This window comes from Neofelis nebulosa, chromosome 4, assembly GCF_028018385.1.
Source record: "Neofelis nebulosa isolate mNeoNeb1 chromosome 4, mNeoNeb1.pri, whole genome shotgun sequence".
Classification (NCBI taxonomy): domain Eukaryota; kingdom Metazoa; phylum Chordata; class Mammalia; order Carnivora; family Felidae; genus Neofelis; species Neofelis nebulosa.
In genome coordinates, this window is record NC_080785.1 from 133438211 (window position 1) to 133459653 (window position 21443).

The 21443-nt window shown below is 43.4% G+C and overlaps 1 protein-coding gene across 3 annotated transcripts in view; it reads left to right on the top strand.

Annotated features, from left to right (window-relative positions):
• The first annotated feature begins 10901 nt into the window (after positions 1-10901).
• FRMD4B (FERM domain containing 4B) overlaps positions 10902-21443 on the top strand; it is a 323079-nt gene continuing 312537 nt past the window's right edge. For 2 of the 3 annotated variants that reach the window (XM_058728806.1, XM_058728805.1), the window contains exon 1: positions 10902-11018. The gene's annotated coding sequence lies outside the window, so the exon portion shown is untranslated. Of the gene's footprint in view, positions 11019-11945; positions 12079-21443 lie in introns of those variants that run through there. The other variant, XM_058728811.1, reaches the window with a different exon arrangement.

Genomic DNA, 21443 nt, shown 5'->3' on the forward strand with positions numbered 1-21443 from the left:
TCCAAGATCCCATTGTTTGAGTGGTCAAGAGAAGCCATCATTGGCTGTATCCATTCTGTGGTTAAGAGAAAGAGCTCTTAATATGGCATTGGCTGTAAATCTAGCCCCCTTTCCTGAAGACAAAATTTACAAGAGAGATAAACAGCCTCCAATTCCTGTTAATAGAGTCTACAAGATTGCTTTATAATGAGGAAGGCAATTGACAAGATCATTTAAAAAGAAGTGATGTGGCAAATGCACCCAGAGGCTATGTTTTCTAATAAAAAGGTTGCTTTCAATGACATACAATATTTAGCAGAGCACTTTCCTGTGTTTATTTTTCCCAAAATAGCAGCAGTTTCCAAATGCTAGTTCCCTACCCCCATCCTGATAATTCCCCAAGGATTCAGATTCTCCAGGGATACTGTTGAATTTTAGAGCTATAACTATCTAACTATCCCATTTTACAAAGAAAGGAACTGAGGCCCAGAAGAACTGAATGAGTCACCAAGGTCATAAAATAATTTGTAACATTGCCAAGAATATCCTTTTCTAAGTATTCCAGTCCATGTTTCTTGCCCTGCATGAACTAACGCCTTTATTTTGCATAGATTGCTCATTAAACGAAGTGTGTTATGAACTGAAATCCACACTTCCCTTTGTCATTGCTCATCACATTAAACCAGGGGTAGAGTTTGTCCTTCATGGGACATTTGGCAATGCCTGGAGACGCTCTGGTTATCACAACCTGTGACGAAGAGTCTACTAGCTTCTAGTGGGTAGAGGCCAAGGATGCTGCTAAACATCCTATAATGCATAGGAAAGCTTCCATAGCACAGAATTTTCTAACCAGATTGACCACAGCATCACATTTGAGAAGTGTCGCCCTAGGCTTTGCATACTGCCTTTCTTCAGTAAACTCTCAGGTCAGTGAGAACTGGCCTTTCCTCATTTACTCTTGTCTCTGCTTCTGGCAATCTGTCTGTGCTGCTGGCAGTAAATGCATTCTCAACACTTAAATGTTAAATTAAATTAAATTTAAGACGCAGTGAAAGGCAGCAATTCCTTCAAAAACTGCTGAGAGGCAGAGGAATTGCAGAAACCAACGATTACTTCCCATAGTTAGGAAACATTTAAAAATGACAGTTCTTCATCTTTTGGAGAGCACACATCTCTTTGAGAATCTCACAAGAGCCATGGATGCTTTCCTCATAAAACTACCATGCTTAACAAAATTTCCATACAACAGGACCAATGGACTCCCTGACATACTAGAGGGGTCAGAAGTTCTGGGTCTCGAAAATAGTATAGCATATTTTTTTACTTCTCCTCACCCTTTGGATAGGATAGTAAACCACTGGTTCAGTACTGACTTTTTTTTTTTTTTATGTTTATTTATTTTTGAGAGAGAGAGAGGGAAACACAGAATCCAAAGCAGGCTCCAGGCTCTGAGCTGTCATCACAGAGCCCGACACATGCTCAAACTCAACGAACCATGAGATCATGACCTGAGCCGGAGTTAGACGCTTAACCGACTGAGCCACCCAGGTGCCTCCCCAGGGTGACATTTTTTTTAAGGAAAATTGGTTCCTACTTTAAATATTTTAAAATAAAATGATTCAAATATTAGAAATGGCCTAGACAACCATTCACTAAAAAGGACAAGTGAAATGTAGAATATCATCCTGGATCCATACACCTCAACCTGGATAGACTTTGTAAAAAAGACTGGCTATTTAATAAAACACACAGGCTATGATAACTTATATGTGGTCAGATATCACACATGTAAACTTTAAGACACAAATAAAACAACACTATGTAATATTCATAGATGCCTATATCTCTACGGAAATTTGGAAGGATTCATGCAAATTTCATAATAGTTACTCTTGTGGAGTTGGAGGTAAGAAAAAGTCTCCGGTTGGGGTGCCTGGCTAGCTCAGTCAGTGGAGCGTGAGACTCTGTATCTCAGGGTCGTGAGTTTGAAAGCCCCATGTTGGGTGTAGAGTTTACTTAAAAAAAAAAAAAAAAAACGAAAAAACAGGGACTAGGAAGCACAAGGAACTTCACTCTTCTGTAAAGTTCTATTTCTTCTGATTGAAAACAAAGGACAATGGACAAACGTGCTAAAACTTCGAATCCTGACGGGTAGCTTTAGGGATTTTTGTTATATTTTGAGATAGTCTGTATTTTGAAAACATTTCTGAAAAAGGAAAAAAAATCTCAGATTTACAATGGAGGTTTCCAGTTTCTGAGACTCTTAGAAAAATTATCTCTACTCCTTCTCCAAAGTGTACTAAGGTCCTTATAAGTTTACGGTGTATTTTGTTTGCTTTGGCAAAACAAGCAAACTGCGACGACATGCTTTTTATGCATGGCTTAGTTTTTACAGTTGCCGATTCACAACTGTATTTTGCTTTTCCTGCCCAACTAGTTCTTATGCACGGTAGAGAAGTCAACAAGGTTCCTCTTAAATATTTTACTGTTTCTCTTTCCTTGGCCAAATTTAGTAAAGAGATGCAGGGAGAGAAAATGTAGAGGAGTGGAGATGCAGAAAGTTTTCTTAGTACATGAATGTAGTAGAATTATACTGGTCTTCTATAAATGTTAGAACCAATTTAGATTATATGATCATGTGACTGAAAAGCCATTTATTGGAGTACAGATTGTGTGCTCCAAAGACAGTATCATCTTCATTTTTTTAAACAACATACAGCATTTGAAATCATGTAATTAGGAACATCATTTAAATGTTAGCAAGAAAATAGAAGCAGATGTTTGTATTAGAGAAGTCCTAGGCCATAAGCCAAGCAGCCAAGATTCCACTTCCTGTTCCACTATTAAATGACCGCGTGTTCTTGGGCAAATCACCTTGACTGTCTGAGCCCCACTTTCCTGATCTGTGAAGTAAAAAGGCTGAAATGGATCAGGGGTCTCCAAGTGGGGGCCCTTGAGTCATATCAGGTCTACAGATACGTTTTGTTTGGCCAAGTGCTCAAAAGTTCCAAATTAGTCGTCAACATTTAATAATCAAGAGGTTTTGCTAAAAATCCAGGACTCTGTCTTCTCTTAGAAAGAAAATCTGGCAACACTATTCCCAAAACATTATTACTGATGCAGTGAGGGCTACCACGGGACAGGGCGTATACTTTCCAAAGTGCCACAGTCTTGTAGAGAACAACCATTCTCCACTGTTAACACTTGAACAGTTGCGCTCATTTATCTTCTTGCCTGGCCCCTCTAGGCGTTTCAGTTTGTAACTCCTGGACCAGAAGTTCTCTAAATTCCTTCAGTTTTTATCATTTCTTGCTGCTAAGCAGAAAAGGGGTTGCCATGAGTCAACTAGGCACCCAAATCGAAACAGACATATGGAAAAATGAAACTGGATGAGCTTCTATTCATTACTGGGGTGGAGAGGAAAACTATGTTTAGCTAATGGAAATTTTGTTTCCTTGTTTTATTAATTTTTTAAAGAAATCATGAAACCATGAATTTTTAATGAAATATTCCTAGAAGCATGGAAAGGACGTAGAATTATTAAAGAGTGGCCAGTCTATGGGGGAAAAATTGTTACATCTAGAATAACACTTAGAAATATCCTTTTAGAAATACTGTATTAACATCAAATTGTACAGGCTGGATTTTGAATCTTTCCTGAAAATACACTCAGGTACACCCACACATGAATCCAGATGTTAATGTTAATATTTCCAAGTCAGAAAACACCATGCCAGTTTGCAACCTCTCCAGTGAAAAAGAGTCCTTCCCAAAGTCACTACCAAAATAGCCGCTCTTACAAGACTGGGATCTTTGTGATTAGGAAACATGGCTACAAACTAACTATAAAACATGGGTTTTATCTCCCATGGAGTGTCCTTGCCCTTTGGAAGGAAAGACGATACTCTCTGAACACTTAGATTTAAGATTCCACTGGACTCACACTATCCACTAAGGGGTTGGACTACAACACTGGCCTCTTTCCAAGGTGTTTTAGTTCGTGACATGCCAAAAGAACATTATTAAAAAGCATTTTCACGTATAAAAAAGCTTAGCGATATACCCTCAAAAGACAATTACGTATGTATCATCAGGAGGTTCCCATTCAATTACATTACTTCCGAAATCTGCAAGCAAGCACAGTTCGCCTAGTGACACAGATTCATGTTCACAGCTAATCAACAGCAACTGCTTCATTTAAGGCTGAACCCTATGAAACTGCCGATATTTGACCTTTAACCCCAGAAGGCAATTTCCTATGATTTAACTTAGTATCAACCCGTGTTGTATTTAAATGTAAGTACTTAAGTTTGTAGTTTGTTTGTTTGTTTGTTTGTTTCTAATTTCAGGACATCAAAACTAGCACACTTATAATAAGGCACTGATTTTTAAAAATTTTTTTTAATGTTTCTTTATTTTTGAAAGAGAAAGACAGAGCATGAGCAGAGGAGGGGCAGAGAGAGAGGGAGTCAGAATCTAAAGCAGGCTCCAAGCTCTGTCAGCACAGAGCCTGAGATGGGCTTCCAACCGACAAGAGGCGAGATCATGACCTGAGCTGAAGTTGGTTGCCTAACCAACTGAGCCACCCAGGCACCCCAGTAAAACACTGATTTATTGTTATTTACATCATGTGACATAGGCAAAGATTGAAGATAATATTCTAGTACTTTTGCGCTACATTTGAGAGTAAAAGAAACAGTAGTCTTGGTTGAGTGGTGAAAGAAAAGGGTTTTAATTTTTATCTCGATATATGTGCAAAGGCCATGGGGTTAAATGAAAAGGTGAGGCTTCAGTTATAATAAGCATTCTCCATGGAAGCGTGAAGTAGCAGGTCACCCTGTTGTTCTTTATGTGTTAAGTGCTTTCAGGGTAGAGGTGTGTGTCTGGGGCTCACATAGAAATGGATAATGCTTTGGTACCCTTTAAAAAGGGGCAGACTGGGGCACCTGTGTGGCTAAGTGGGTTAAGCGTTTGACTTCAGCTCAGGTCATGATCTCACCGTTCATGAGTTCAAGCCCCACATGGGGCTCTGTGCTGACAGCTTGGAGCCTGGAGCCTGCTTCAGGTTCTGTCTCCCTCTCTCTCTCTCTGCCCCTCCCTGCTCACGCTCTCTCTCTCTCTCTCGTCAATAAATAAACTTAAAAAAAAAGGGACAGAGTAACTTGGAGTGTATCAACAGTTGCCTGTGATTCTCATTAACAGTTCTTGGTTATCTAAAGTGTGTTTTAGAGAGAACACACAATTAACTTTGAACAACCAAGTACCTGCAACTATGGTTGTTGATTTGTCTAATATTACTGTGATTTAATTTTAAAGTCCCTCTTAAGAACCCTGGAAATCAGTGCAATCTACCTAAGCCATTTTATTAATAACAAAAGTACCAAAAAAGCCTGGGCCTCCTGTATGGTGGATGAGACTTCCATTCTCAGAGTCAGAAAGTCCTGGGATCAAATGTTAGCTCCTGACTTATTTGCCATATAACCTCAAGCAATTCATTTCCCCTCTCTGGGCCTCAGTTTCCTCACATGAGGAACAACAGGGCTTTACTTCATCGAGTGACCAACTAAGTGAGACCTCAAACAGAAAGTGCTTAACAAACATGAGTATGTGTTCTTCTTATTACAAAATTAATGAACGTTTGCTCACTCACAAGCTTTTAGCTACAAAATATGCAAGCAGTATTCGTGTTCTTATCCCCTACCTGAGTTTTCAGTGGGAAATTATTAGGAAGCACAAACTCCTTTTTTTTTTTTTTAGTCTTTTTTAAACATTTGTTTTGAGAGAGAGAAGTTGGGGAGGGGAAGAGAGAGAGAGGGAGACAGACTCCCAAGCAGGCTCTGTGCTGACAGTGCAGAACTGGATGCTTAACTGACTGAGCCACCCATGCACCCAAATGCACAAACTCATTGAAGCTGTGAGGACCAGGATGCTGCAGGGATGGTGTGACTTCTTTTTAGATCTGGTTTTAAAATTGTAAATAAAGCCAAAAAAATCAAAGAAGCCCAACTGTTCACCAATACATCAATAGGGAACTGGGTGTTCTGAAGCGGGCTCTGCTCTGACAGCAGCAAGCCTGAGGTGGGCCTTGAACTCATGAACTCAAGATCATGACCTGAGCCGAAGTCAGACACTCAACCGACTGAGCCACCCAGATGCCCACCTGTGTGTACATTTTTAAAAGCCTAGGAGTATAAAAAGTTATAAAGGTGCTCATTGAGGGTGGTGAACTTATGGCTAATTTTCAATTTCTATTTTTCGTACTTTTTGTATTGTCAAAAACTTGCCTAATGAATATATATCCATCTTTAGCCTAAGTAAATAAGTACATAAAGAAACCAATAAATAAATCTGTTTTAATTTGGAAATAAAATATTCCTGAAACATGTTCTTATTAATTCAGTAGCTGAATCTCATGGTGCACATACTGAAACATCCTCCTTGGAACTGCACAGAACTGAGATAAAGAGCAAGAAAGTGGAGGTCCAAGCAATTCCTGGCACCATTGTGCATCAAAAATCTGGGGAGGCTGTCATTTGTCACCTGGAAATTCTCCATTTCAGGATAGAATTGTTCTCTCTTTTGCTGCTTATTGCTTTCTTTTTGTTCATACATATTTGTCTCATCTCACCAATTATTATGAGTTTCAGAAAGGCAAGACCCATTTCTTTTATTTCGTTTGTTGCATGATTTCTGCACAGTGCCCAGCCCTGTGTTAAGTATTCACTAGTCATACGGAAAGTACAGGAATTGCTAGTCTCTGAGTGTGGTTCCTCTAGCCAAGCCCATGGTGGAGATGACAAATGTACAGTCCATGGGTGGACTTGACCTGCTGACATGTTTCATTTTGATCATAGGATATTTAAAAATGGTTAGTTGCTTGCCAAGGTGTTTTAAACATGGGGAGATTTCATGCCAAAATCCAGGTTTCCAGCTTTTCTTGGAAAATCAAAACATCAGATCAATCAGATCAATACTCCCACATGGCACAGTGTGCCAAGCATGACAGTAGCTGCCTCCTTTAGAAGGGGAGAGTATGTTCTCCATTTTGCCATAGTCCCTCCCTGATTACTTCACATCTGTTCTACTCTACTCCTTAGTGTTACCTACCAGGCCCTTGAGTTGGACACTTTTGAGAAGTTCTCTGCTTGGTTCTTCCAACCTACAAATCTCTTGGGCTTCACTGCTTGGTCCATATTTTGTTCAGCCTTCTGACCATGCTGTCTTATAAATGGAGTGATTTCTTTCAGGAAAGCAGCCTAGCAATGCTGCGTTCTTTGTGAAGCCGTTTCCAGATTCCCTCTTCCAGATGTATCCTTTAAGCACTTGTGTATAGGTTAAGCACTTGTCACAGGTACATTGTACATTGTAAGCACCCCAAACACCTTAACCTTATTATTACACCTTTTTGTGTTCCCGTCTTTTCTTTCAGATCATAAACTCCTTGCTAGCATAAAGGGTGTTACTCATCTTTAGACCCAGTTGTAGCAATTGTACAAAATTGGCGTGCAATAAGTGTGCATTGAATTAGATAGGAATGCATGCACAGCACTGAATTCATCATGAGAGTGTAACAATTTAGGGTGGAAAAAAAATCCTGGGTCAGTGAGGTTGGGTGGGCAACAAGGGATGTGGAGGGAAGAGCAAAGCAGTATTTCTCAGGTGGACCCCTGAAGAATTTGTTAAAAATGCAGTTTTCTGATCCATGAGCCTTCTGGAGCTGGGGTCTTGGAATGTGAGGTTTTATCAACCCCAACCCCAGAGATTCTGATATAATTGTCTTAAGTATTAAAAGAAAAGTAAATCCTCCCTTCTAATATGTATCCAGAATTAGTAATTCTATACTACAGTAAGAATAAAGAAAACAAGTTTTGTTTCTTTGTTGTCTTGCATTGTGCTTTTTTATTTTGCTATTTTTGTATTTTATAAACATTTATCACAGATTGAAGTTGGAAACAAAGCTGTCCGTTCTCCTTTAATAATAATCACTAATATTTATTAAGCATTTACCATGTGCCTGACACTATTCCAAATGCTTTACAGGTGTTAACTAATTCAATCCTTACAACAACCCTATTAGGATGGCCTTATTATTATCCCTATTTTAGGTTGAGTAATGGAAAAGTTGGGTTTCAAACCCACATATGACCGACCTGGAGCTCCCATTGTCAAGCAGGAGCCTCTTGGCTCCAAGAAAATGCAGTAAATATCCCACATCTTCCAGAAAACTCTCTAGACTACTCTGACTGACCACATCAACCTTAATGACAACACTTACATTCCCTTTTCCATATTGTGGTCTGCATCTAGTTCCCCCCCCCCCCCCCCCCACCAAATATATACCAAGCACTTTTTGGATGGCCAGCCTTGTGCTATTCATTTCCCCTGCACTGTTGCACTTTGCTGTACATTCCCTGGGATGTTCTCTAGTGCCTTTGGTATATGTATTGACTTTCTCTCCAAGGACATTACATGCACTTATGAGGGCAGAGTAAGCCATTACTCTCTGCACTGCTGCCTTACCTGGGGCCCTTTGCTGCTGTCCACATGGAACAGACAGTATTGTGCAATGGTGAGGGAGTCTTCAGATCTGAGTTCAAAGACAGGTACAACCACCTCTAGTTTCATATTCTTGGGCAGGTCAATGAACCTCTCTGACCCTTAGGTTTCTCCTCTGCAAAATGCAAGCCCATTAATTCAACAGACATTGAACGAGCTACTGTTGTGTGGCACAGGCTGATCAAAGTCGGCGTAGATCCTGAGCTCATGGGGCTTCTAGTCTGTCAATCCCTTTTCTCCCAGGAGAACTAAATGGGATAATACCAAGTAAAGTGCTTACTCAGGTCAGGTCTTGGGGGCATGTAATAGCTGCTCAACAGATGTCAGTTATTCATTCAATACAGTCTATTTAATTAGAAGCAAGCAGTCCACTCAACACCAGAAGAAAATTTAATTACTTCATACCACACAGATGTAAGATTATACACCACTCCATCTCAAGCCTTTACTATTCAGTTCTTGCTTTGCACTTCATGTCCATAGCAGCTATGCCAGGGCCTGGGAAAACAAGTCAGCCTTCCCTCCCCAACCCTGTCCTTCTTTTGTAGGCTGGTGATCTGTCAGAAGAAGAAGAAGAAGAAGAAGAAGAAGAAGAAGAAGAAGAAGAAGAAGAAAGAGGAGGAGGAGGAGGAAGAGGAGGAGGAGGAGGAGAAGGAAGAGGAGGAAGAGGAGGAGAAGCAGAAGAAACACAAGCAGAAGCAGAAGCAGAAGAAGGAGAAGGAGAAAGAAGAGGATGGGGGCACCTGGGTGGCTCAGTCAGTGAAGCCTCTGACCTCAACTCAGTTTGATCTAGGAGCTGATGGGTTTGGTGGGTTGGAGCCCCCCCCCTCCCCTCCACATGGGGCTCTGTGTTGACAGTTCAGAGCCTGCTTCGGATTCTGTGTCTCCCTCTCTCTCTGCGCCTCCCCTGCTCATATGTGCAATAAACATTTAAAAATTAAAAAAAAAATAAAATAAAAAAGAGGAGGAGGAAAAATGCCAAAACCAGGGTTAGGGAACTGGTCTCTTTCATATACTGACATTGATGTATCAACCAAACTTTCAGCAAAGTGCAGAGGTATGATATAATTGTGTAGTCTCAAGACAATTATTAAAAAAAATAGATTTAGCTTTAAAAATGAATGAATTCATAGCATATAGAGAAGTGGTCTGGCAATAGGACGCACATGCAAGGGTGTTTGGGAACTATTTTTTCTCAGTCCCGACAGTGCATCTCCCCTCTGGTGCGCTACTCCCCAACTCATTTGGAGATGCTGTGACAATCCCAATAGCAGATCCTTCCTGAATGGTCCTCCCTTCCTCCTCCACCCTTCTCTCGTTTGCCACATCACACTCGGTATCAGATCAAACTGGAATCTCTGTCTTGTCACTTAGCAGCTATTTTGAGTTAACCTCTGGAGTTTCTGCAGGAGCAGAGCAGAATAAAACTCTCCTGAATCAGGACCGTTCTGGAAGGAAAATGCCAGGCACGGAGTAGGCTTTTATTCCCTTTTTTACTCTACCCCCCCCCCCTTCTCCTTCCTTCTTACTCTCTCTTACTTCCCTCTCTCCCTTTTTCCTTCCTTCTTCCCTCCTCTCCTCCTTCCTCCTTCCTCCTATTCTGTCTTTCAAGAAAAGCCACCAGGTTCGCGGGAATCTCAGATGAAGTCCTTAGCCAGACCCACTCCCGTTCCAGATTAGATCCCCAGCCTCCCGCGGCCGCCCATGCCTCATCCCCTTTATTCTAAGGTCAGCGAGGGCTTGGGATGTTTGAAGCCTGGGAGGCGAACAGAGTCCCTCCCCGCGCTTTTCTGACTCAGAGCCAGAGATGGAGAGGCGCGGGCTCGCGCCTCCTCCCTTTCCCCCACTTTCGGCAGCGCCAGCCGCTCCGCGCCCCTTGGCACCAGCGCCTTTTCTCTGTCGGGGAAGGCGAGCCCAGCCCGCAGCCGCGCGGCGGGGGCCGAGGGCGCCTCCTCCCTTCCTCCCGCTCCCCTCCCCTTCCTCCCCTCCCGATACAATGACTGGGCCGGAACAGCGCATCAGCCGAGTCTCATTGGCAGCGGCCGCCCCAGCCCCCGGAGAGGCGGCGGGAGGGGGCAGCTGGGGAGAGAGGAGCCGGGAGCCGGGGCTGACAGCGAGGCCGGGCGGGCAGGACGGAAGGACGGGAGGACGCGAGGCAGGCGGCCGGGGCACAGCTGTTAAGTGTGGATCAAAGCGAGGACGCGCGGCGAGCGGCGGCGGGGGCGACGAGCGGCCCCGGGCCGGGGATGCGGCGGGCGCCGGCTGTCCAGCGAGCCCGGGAGTCGGGCCGCGCGGCTCACGTGCTGAGCAGGAGCTTGGGCCGAGAGGAGAAGGAAGAGGAAGGCAGGCGCCCGGGAAGGCGCTGCGCAGGGCGGAGTTGCTTGCACGGCTGGCTCCGAGCCGGTCGCCAGGTCCCGCGCGGTGAGCCACCGAGACAATAAAGTAGCGGTCGGCAGCCCCAGAGCCAGGAGGCAGCAGAGCAGGTAGGGGGGCGACTGCCAGGGGTGCCCAGCTTGCTGCGGGGGGTGGGGGGTGTGCGACCGCGAGCGGCGGCCACCTCGGGCGCTGAGCGTGCGCCTCGGGCGCAGCGCGCGTCCGGGGACCCCCAGCGGAGGTGCGGGGCTCCGGCGCTCGCGCGGGCAGGAAACCCCGCCCACGCCTCCTGGGCTCCGGCTGCCTCCGCTGGAGGCTCCGGGGCACTTGGCGCGGCGCTTTGAGCGCTTTGGTGGTGTGGGGACAGGAAGTTTGGCGGTTTCGAGGCGTTGGCGCTGGTGGGGTTTGTAAACGCGCCGCCAGGGACCATGTGCTTTGGTTGTTGCGCGTTCGTGGGAGGTGGGAGAAACGCTGATGAATCCCAGATACTTTCAAAAGGCAGGGAAAGGACTGGCCTTAGGAGAGGATACTTGGGGTTTGGTTTGTCTGCCCCTTTTAACTAGGCGTGTCTGATCCTATCCGCTTCTCTGATGGAAAGGCTGTGTGCGTGTGGATCGCCCTCTATCAATTTTCTGGAGTATTTCACCTTTCACCTTCGTGTGTGTGTGTGTGTGTGTGTGTGTGTGTGTGCGCGCGCGCGCGCGTGTCGGGGGAGGGGACAAAGATGATGTTTTTGGGAAATGCCATTCGGTTGGGACTGGAAGGTAAACTCTTCCTTTGCATTGAATGCCCTATGCTCTGAAAGAAACTACTGAGCAGTGGTTGGTGTTGTTGACAAAAGGGGTAAGAGCTGGTCTGAAATCTTCCCCGAGCCTGAGAAAGCAGCCGCAGGAGGAGGTCTCTCGCGCTCTCCTTTGTGTGGACGCTTCCTTCCAGATGTGAGAGGGTTGGGCTGGGCGCTCCTGGGTGGGGTAATAATTATCCCGAACATTCCTGCGATCTGCTAGGACTTGTAAACATACCAGAGCCAACTCCTCTGAACTTTTGCAAACCAACTTGGTCTGCTTGCCGGTGCCCAGACGGCTGCGTCTGGAAGGTGGCCCCTTCAGAAGAAAGACTGCGGAGTGCTGACAGCAGCAGGCTTTCCGGAAAGCTGGTGGATCCACAAAGGTTAGCTAGTGTTTGCCCCAGAAATTTACCAACCAATTTGGAGGATGTGTGCAAGGTTTTAAGGCAATCCCTGACATGCTGCCTCCCGTCCTAAAGAGAATGCATCTGTGGAGCTTCCAAATCAAATATCTGGAGGAGAAGAAAAGCAGCTCTTCACCTTACTTAACCTCCTCAGGCGGCACTTTCATGTGCCATACACATGCTGTTAAGAATGGTGGTTGGCAGCTTATTGTGTGTCGGGCATCCCAGTGGGCACGTTTTGGGCATTATAAATAGTCCATGGAGTGGTAAGCTGAGCGCAGAGGGAGGTTAAGTAGCTTGCTGTAAGTCACACTGGTAATTTGGAGTTTACAAGACATCTGATTCCAGATGCCGGGCTCTTAACCATGACAATGCCTCTAAAGGGGATGTGCTGTAATGGCATTAATGATGAGGAAGAAAATAATAGTAGTAACAATAAGTCCCTCATATATTTTTTATTAGATTACATAACATGATGGTGACTGACCTAAAGTAAATACTCAGTATATATTTTGGTCTCTAAATTAAATGTCACAAACTAGGTGATGGTTATGTTGATAAGTCTATGATGCTTTTTTCTTTTTTATATATCTGAGAATTTTGTAATAACAAGTAAAGCACAACCACACACACGCACACACGCACACACACGTTTGAACAGTGCTTACATTTCCTAAAAGAGGGCCAGAAGAATTCAGGCAATTCCAAGGACTTATTGCCCGGGAGAGGTTAATCACTTCTTTATGACATCTGCAAATATTAATCACACATTTCGGTTGCTTAAATTCAGTAATGCAGGTGGAATGTATTTGAAAAATATAATGAGGGAAAATGAAGAAATCTACCTAAAATGCCATTTTAGTGAGGTTTGAGTTTCATTATTGCTGGGAAAATCTCAGAAGTCGCTTCTCCTCGGTTATGCAAGTGATTGCCTTAAACCTCACCCTGCTTGGAGATGAGTAAATTTTCCTCTTAGTGGCAGGACAGTTCTTGACTTCTCAAACAGGCAGACAGTTGTGCTTGAGCCTAATAATGTAGAATAATTTCGGGGGAGTTAAAGCTACAGCCACTCCAGAGTGTAAAAGCAGCTAAAGTTTTCTCAGTATTGTTTACTGTCGTCACTGGCATGTTTCTAGCCAGCATGAGAATCCTTGTTCTCCATTTGATTTCACAGATTTAATCAAGATTCTGCATTGCTTTGAGCAGACAAAAAGGAAGTTTTGGCTAACTGACAATACAAATAAGGTACATGGAAAACAGTTAAAAAAAATACCCTGTCTTGTACAGAGCCTGCAGTGATTGTCTAAAATTTCAGGAACTCTTCATAGTTATCTTACACACTAGTACACACATCAGTGAAGGGTTGAGGCTTGCACTGCAAGTGACCTCTCTCTCTCTCTCTCTCCATCTCTTTCCCTTCCTCCCTCTCTCTTCCTATCTCCCTGCCTCCCTCTACATCTGCCCCAGAGATCTGATCTTAACATGAACACATTATTTTTACATACTCAGTAACTGCTGAGGCTCACTGGAATTGCTATCTTCAGCCTATAGATAAATAAATCATATAACTCAGCTCACCAGTTAAGACCAGTTAAGACTGTCTCTCTCTCTCTCTCTTTTTTTCTCAATGTATCTCTCATCTCTCTCTTTTTAGATATGATTTTTATTTTGTTTTAGAAGATGCTTTTTTTAAAAAGTAATTTATTTATTTCTGGGTCATTAAGATTTCTCTTTCCTCTTCTGGTAAACATGTGTCCTAGGTAGTCAGAAATGGTAAGGTAGCAGTTTTCTATTGCTAGATGCTTGATTTAGAGGCCAAATCCTATTTTTCTCAATGATCAGATTGACCAAAATTATCATGATGTTTCTTATCTCATTTTTTTCTGGTACGATCCTTTTCTAAGCTAATCGCACAAAGCAATGTTTTCTAAAATGAAGTTCATGAGGGCCGCCTGGGTGGCTCAGGCGGTTGAGCTCTTGGTTTCAGTTCAGGTCATGATCTCACGGTTCATGAGTTCAAACCCCGCATCGGCTTTGTGTGGGTAGCACAGAGCCTGCTTTGGATTCTCTGTCTCCCTCTCTCTCCACCCCTTCCCCCGCTAGCTCTGTCTCTCTCCAAAATAAATAAACATTAAAATGAAGGTCATGAAATCGATTTAGTGGGCTGCAACCAGTATTTTTTTTTTAAAGTATAACAGGACAGAAAATATCAGCATCGTCATATGTTAGTAAGTGTTCTGTAGTTTCATGAAACTTTGAGTTAGTTCTGTATCTGGGGCTGCATGCACATTCTGGGTTGCAGTATAAAATGTAATTCTTACCATGAGTTGCTGTCTAAAAAGTGGAAAGCTATTGCCACAGGGTGTATTTTCATAATAAGTGACAAACACCCAATTCAACTGGAATTAGGAGATACATACCTATACAGATATATGTAAATTTTTTTCATATATACAGGTTCAGGTTACTGAAAGATACATACTTAGAACTGGCCTCAAGTGCATCTTGCTCAGGGCTAAACAATGACTTCAGAATCTGATTTCTTTCTTTGGGTCTTCAGCTCTGTCTTCCTCTTTTTTCCTCTGGGTATAGGGTCCCTGTTGGGTGAATAGCTGACTATAGCAGTTGCTAGTTTACACGATTTTCGGTTTAAGTCCAACAAAAAAGGATAGACCTCCTTTGCCCAGGTGTTGAACAAAAAGCCTCAAAACTAGTTCTGACTGGCCTGATTGGCATGGTTTGGAGGGAAGCCCTGTGCCAAATGACTTCTGCAGAAGTTGAGGTCTTTGCCTTGTGGTGGAATCTCACCCAGACCACATGGACTGTGGATGGCAGAGGGCTGGACCTCCAGATAAATACAGTTGCTGGATAAAGGGGAAAAGGATGCTGAGGAAATCAAATACACATTTGTTGAAACGTACAAGTGTCTGACTCAGTGAAAGGTGATTTCTGTTCTCTGTGATGCCAGAATGAATGGAGGCTGAACTGAATTATACTGAGGCAAATAGGTTATCAATATGACTTCTCATGTATGCAAGGAAAGCCTTAGCTGTCACTTTTAACCTAGTCAATACCAGGACTTAGGAGATCACAATGCAGAACAGGTCAAATTGACAGTGGTTGCTCTGCTTCACAATGGCACTGAGGGAAAAAAAGGCAGATGTATTGATTAAAAATCCACTACAGACCCTAAACCTCTTACAAGGGGTGGTCTTGACCCTTCTTGCGTTTATGTACGAATCTTGGAAGGCGGCGTTTATTTTAATCACTTGGCTGCACTAATGTAGTGAAAGTAGTTGTTTAAGTGGTGTCTTTCAGCAAATTGTCTGAAGAATACACCTCCTTGAGGGCCAAGGCCAGTGAGTTTTCTGCTCCACAGCTCGTTAGCCTTGAGATATTTATCTGGGTCTATGTTACTCTGCCCTTGGGGATGTGCTGCTTTTAATTATCCTCTGCCACTTCGTGTACAATTATCCAGTGGGTAAGGGGGCCCTAATTGTGTGCGGCTGTGGAGATAATGTGCACTCACAGCAGAGGTTCCCTCGAAGTAGGGGAAGGATCATGCTGGCTTGCCCGGGTCAGTCCTGGTTAATGCCTCCGCCTCCAGTTTGGATGATAAATTATATGGTCACCTCACATAGACTATTTTAGGGGACCATGATTAGAGGTCTTTTTAATAGATAAAGAATTCCTTTCACCAGGCAAGATTAAATATAACATTTAAGGATGGATGCTTGTGTGGTTAAAGTAAAAAGGAAAGCAAGAATGTGGTTACCAGAAAGGTCATGATAGTGTAGTGATTCTTAACCCAGAATGATTTTGCCCCCAAAGGGACCCTTGTCAATGTCTAGAGAAATTGCTGCCATTTATTGTTGCCATTTGGGGAAGGTGCTATAGGCATCTAGCATGTGGAAGCCAGGGAGGCTGCTAAACATCCCACAATGTACAGGACAACCCCCAGAACCCAGAATGTATATAGTGTTGAGGATGAGAAAGCCTGGTATACTAGTTATATTTGAGGAGGAGGGAGAGAAAGTGTCTAGGAGCTTCTGAGGCAACAGAGTGATGGATACATGGCTGTTTACGTGGAGATTATAGTGAGTTGTGTAGTTCCATTTTGTTCATTTTTTAATGTATGTTACACTTAAGAAAAAAAAAAAACTTAAAAAAATAAAGAGATGCTCACCATAACTGCAGGATAGGATGGACATCCCGATGCCTATTAGGGTCCTGTTCAGATGTGAAGGCTCAATAAACAATAGTAGAGTAGAGCTAATGGTAACAAGACCAGCTCACATTCCCTAAGCATTCACCTGTGCTGGGAATTGCTTTGCCAGGATCCCATCATCTTTGTTGAATTGACAAAGTCTATGTGTTGACCAGTATTTTACAGAAAGACAGAATGAGTTTGGGTTAGGGACACTGGCTCTCGAGTCCCCAATGACCTGCCCTCAAATCCAGTTGCACCACCTATGGAGTATAGGACTTGGAGCAAGTGGCTTACCCTTTTTTGTGCCTCACTTCTCTCATCTATAAAATGGGGAGAGTAGGAGTTCCTACCTCATTGGGTTATTGTGAGGATAAAATGACAGTGTAAAGTGCTTCATACAGTGCCTGCTACATATTAAATACCCCATAAATATTAGCTATTATTATTTTGGAGGCCAAGAAAAAACACTAATAGCTATATTTTTTTTTATTGGACACTATGTGCTAGATTTCAGTCTAAGCATTTTTCAGCCATCCTTTTCCTTATGCTTGCAAAAATCCTCTGATATAGGTGTTATGTACGTTTATCACTCCCATTTTATAGATGAGGAAAATGGAGACTTGGTGAAATTAGCAAATCATGGAGACTTAATTTCAACCCGAAGTCGTTCTGACTGCAGAGCCTCTGCTCTCAGGTATTACGTCCTTTTGTGAGATCTGAAAGGGAAACTTGAGATCAGCTAACCCACAAAAATGAGTCCCAAAGAGAGATGTGATTTGGCAAGTTATTAAGGGATGGTGCAGGGCCAGAACCCAGGTTTTTTGCCTCCCACCATCTTCCAAAACCGTCTGTATTTTGCAGACAAATGCATCTACCTCACAAGGCAACTATGGTGGGTGGGAGCAGACCCAGACCGGGGACACAGGGTCTGGAATTGTGGAGATGTCTTCTAATTCAGCTACAAAATAGCCCAGGGCTGTGTTTGCCGAAGTGGGCTAGGTGTACCCCTGGTGGTGTTTGAGTTAATTTTAGATGATAGATGGAGAATTATTTTACTTTGATGGTTGCTTGTTTATTTTAATGTGCACCAACATATTTTTTTTCCACTTAGACCTTCAACACTTATTAAAGAATGTATTTCTTTCTGCCTTCCTGAATAAACTATTGACAGACTGCATATTACTGCTTAGGATAAGGCTTAGGATATGACATTTACATAATGTCAGTGTAAAATAATTTTAAAATATTTATTAGTAACAGAGTGTGGGTGGTGCTGAAAAATGGCTACACCCCCAAAGGGAATCTGCCAATGATGGAAGTCTGGGAAATACCAGACTAGAGAATGTGTCTCCAGCATGGTGCTCTTGAATCCCTTGGGGATCAGATTCTGATTCAATAGATACTGGGTGGGAGCCTGAGAGTCTGACGAGCTCTCAGGTGATGCTTCTGATGCTCATCTGTGGACCATACTGTGCCTAGCAAGGGATCAGAGAACCTAGAAGGTTCATGGACATGTGCTGAGTGTTGTGGAAGGGTCAGAGATGGGTAAGGTAATCCCCTGCCTCCCAGGAGCTTAATCTAGTTGGGGAGAGAGGATGTGAGTGGACCAGGGAGGTCTGCAGAGAAAGCTTGGCGGGAAGGGAGAGGTTCAAGTACAGGTGCAGGTCTGCCCAGAGCCGCTGCAGCAGGATGGCAGGAGGGGAGGAGGGGGATGTCTCCCTTCCGCCTGAAAGATATGTGGCAGCAAGTGGAGAGTTCCAAGACAGGCTTGCCAAGCAGGAGGAAGGGTGCGAATAATAAGGAAGACTCTAGAAAATGCCTCTATATGCAAAGTGGAGATTTCCACAATAATGGGATCAACACAGAATTAGTCTGGAACGTTCAGTTAGAATAACCTGCCTGGGGACGTCTGAGTGGCTGTCGGTTAAGTGGCTGACTTCTTTTCAGGTCATGATCTTGTGGTTGGTGAGTTCAAGCCCCACGTTGGGCTCTGTGCAGACAGCTCAGAACCTGGAGCCTGCTTCAGATTCTGTGTGTGTGTGTGTCTCTCTCTCTCTCTCTCTCTCTCTCTGCACCTCCCCTGCTCATGATCTCTCTCTCATTCTGTCTCTCCAAAATAAATAAACATTAAAAACAAAAAAGAGAGAATAACCAGTTTCTTCAAAGAATAGGCCCCTGCCTAGAAATAATAGTCCCCCTTTTCTTGAGTCTCCAGAAGTGCCAGGCATTTGCCATGTGCTTTTTGTACAGTGTGTGGCACCCGTCTCCACAGTGACCCACAGTACCCCGCACTTTACAGAGGAAGAAACCAAGGCTTGGAGGGGCTGTGTGACTTGTTCAAAATGCACCCAGCTGGTAAGTGACAGACCCGGAATTTGAACTTGGAACAGCGTCTGGGCTGTTTGACACAGTCCTGCAAGAGACTCTGCTCTTTGTGATCCCTGGCAGTTTCAGCCTGAGAGGTCTAGCTTTCTCTCCTGAGAGCATACCTCCCAGGAGCTTCGTATGGCCCATCGTGCTTCAAATGAGAGTATTGCCCCCTGAAACAGATCCTCAGCAAACATCCAACATTGTCAGGTGGTGTATCCTTCATTGTTATTTATACAAGTTTATTTTTCTTGCTGCCTTGCTAGATAAGTTATTAACAGACCAGAGTTTTTGGCATTGTGACCATAAATTAGAAATAAGTTCAAAAATGCATCCTTCCACCCAAATAAACACTGGCTGTTTTGTTACAACGAGGAGGCACTTTCCTTTGGAAATCATCAACTAGCCTAGATAGACAGTTATTGGAAATAATTATGCCTCCGCCACAGCATGGGGCCAGTCACAGCCCCGCCTGATTCAAAAGGTCTTTCTGGAATACCAGCATCCATCTTCCAGCTGGTGCTTATAACAGCCAACAGTGTCGGTAGGGGACCCGACAATGGATGCAGCCTGAGGATTGTTTCCAGGCTTCCCTTGTTGCACCTGACCGGCCCCATCCCATCAATACGGTCATTGTAAAAGAGCAGGAGGACCATATGCAACCCGAAAGGGAGGTGCAAAGCTCACAGAGCCACCCTGGTCCTGGTTCATCCAGGTTTAATACATGGTACAGTTATGCCAGATGGAGGAGGAGCTGGGGGGAAAAAGGGGTTGAGAAACAGGAAGGCCAGTTCTAATCTCATCTCAGCAGCCAACTGACCTGATCTGTGTTAATTAGCTCTCTGAGTTTGTCAAGTGGCTGGTGACACTTGAGGTTGCTTCCATCCTAACCCTTTACGCTAGGAGCCATCAAACGTGTTGCCCCGTGTGCCTTATCTGTCCCTATTGTATTATTCTCATTTTTTAATTGTTTTTAAGTCCCAGATAAATGTGTTTAAAATAAGTGCATTTACAAAGGGCTTCCTTATCAGCAGTGTGTTGGTGGAACAATTCAGTAAAATTATTTGCTGTGCAGTAAAAATAATATTTGGCATAACTTGTCATCAAGTAACCTTTCAGTATTGAGGCAAAGATCAAAACATTAGGGTAGCGTAGCTTTTTTGAGAAGCTGGGAAAGATAAGGGTATTTGAGGCCATCACAAATGAACTAATTGCATCCATTTAAATGGACAAGTTGAAATGCAAGATCCTGATCAAGTAATGAATACCATGTGCTCCTAGACTGGGAACAACGTAGAGCCTCAGCCCAGTAGGGCCATAAGACGTAAATTGAGGACATAGCATGGTAATTTGCTCCAACTGTGCTAAATTAATTCAATGCATTTTGAAGTGAAAAAAAAAAAGTGTCTTATATACCTTCATGTTCTCAATCCAGCTGAATTGTCACTGTCTACAAAAAGGGGAGTGTCCCGTTTTCTCAAGGCCAAAGTTTGATTCAAACAAATGAAGAGTAAGAAATCATTTTTTTGCAGCGATTCAGCTGCTTTGAGCTGTCTGGATCACGAGTGGTTCTTGTCCTTTGTAGCAGGAAGGCTTAATTACACCTGGAAAAAGCATACCAGAAAACTATCGCTCGTCTTTTTTTAGACCTCAGTGAAAAGATTTGAAAATGATCAAGATAAAGGCTATTTAAAAGTTGATAGATTGTCCACAAGTGTTCATACTATTCGGCAAATACTTTCACTATAATGATAAGGGGGGCTGTGCAACTGTGTCCTCTTTCAGAGTATACAAGGCAAACTTTCTTCTTCTCATTTCTTATACAGTTTCATTTATCTGGGGTTGTCAAGGAATAAATAATCTGTTTCACTAAAGTGATTTTTCCAGGTGATTACAGCTTACCTCTGCCTACCCACATTATTTTTTTGCTTGAACTATTTTTGATGAAAACATGGCACATGCTTTTTTACTTTTTTTACACGGAGTATATAAATGTGGGTAGATGGTTCCCGGATTTGGGCTCCTCATGACAAACACCGCGTTTTGTTCCTTGCCATCATCCTGTTACTCTTTGACAGCTGAATTGTGGGGCTGAGTGCCTCTGTATAAATAATCACCGATTTTTATTCTCTAACAGTAACTGGTAGTCCTAATCACACGGTTTCTCCGAGTAGTCAGCAAACCCCACGTGGGGTGCTAGGAACTTCATGTACATTATAGTCCTGGCTAATCTGCCTAACCCCCAAGAAATGAGATTATTCTTCCTGTTTTACAGGTGAGAAAATTGAAGTTTAAGAAAGTAGTAGTAAGCAGTAGAGCTGGGATTTGAACCCCTGTCTCTCCATGAGGCATGCTTGTTGATAGCTCTTATGAGAGTTGCCTCTTGCTCTCTCCTCTCTGCCTCAGTTTGGGTATTTGTGTCTGTCCCCTTGCTTTAAAGACTTTCGCTGAGTTGAGTATGCAAGATTAGGTGTCTACCTCTTTTATGGGTATCTTTTTCCTTAAATGGGGTTCTGAGGGTACTTTTGCTGATTCCTAGATTCCCAGATATATTCTGCACAGTTGCAGTTTCTGGAACTCTAACCTGTGAATTCACCACTGTGTATGCTAAGGCTTTGGGGGGATTAGAGGATTTTCTGCATTATGATTAAGCAACATAATCAAGAAACCTGCCATCAGGAATGCTTGGCGAGTCCAGAATGCAGGGGTCAGCAAACTTTCTGTGAAGGGCCAGGGACTAAATGTATTAGGCTTTGCAGGCCATATG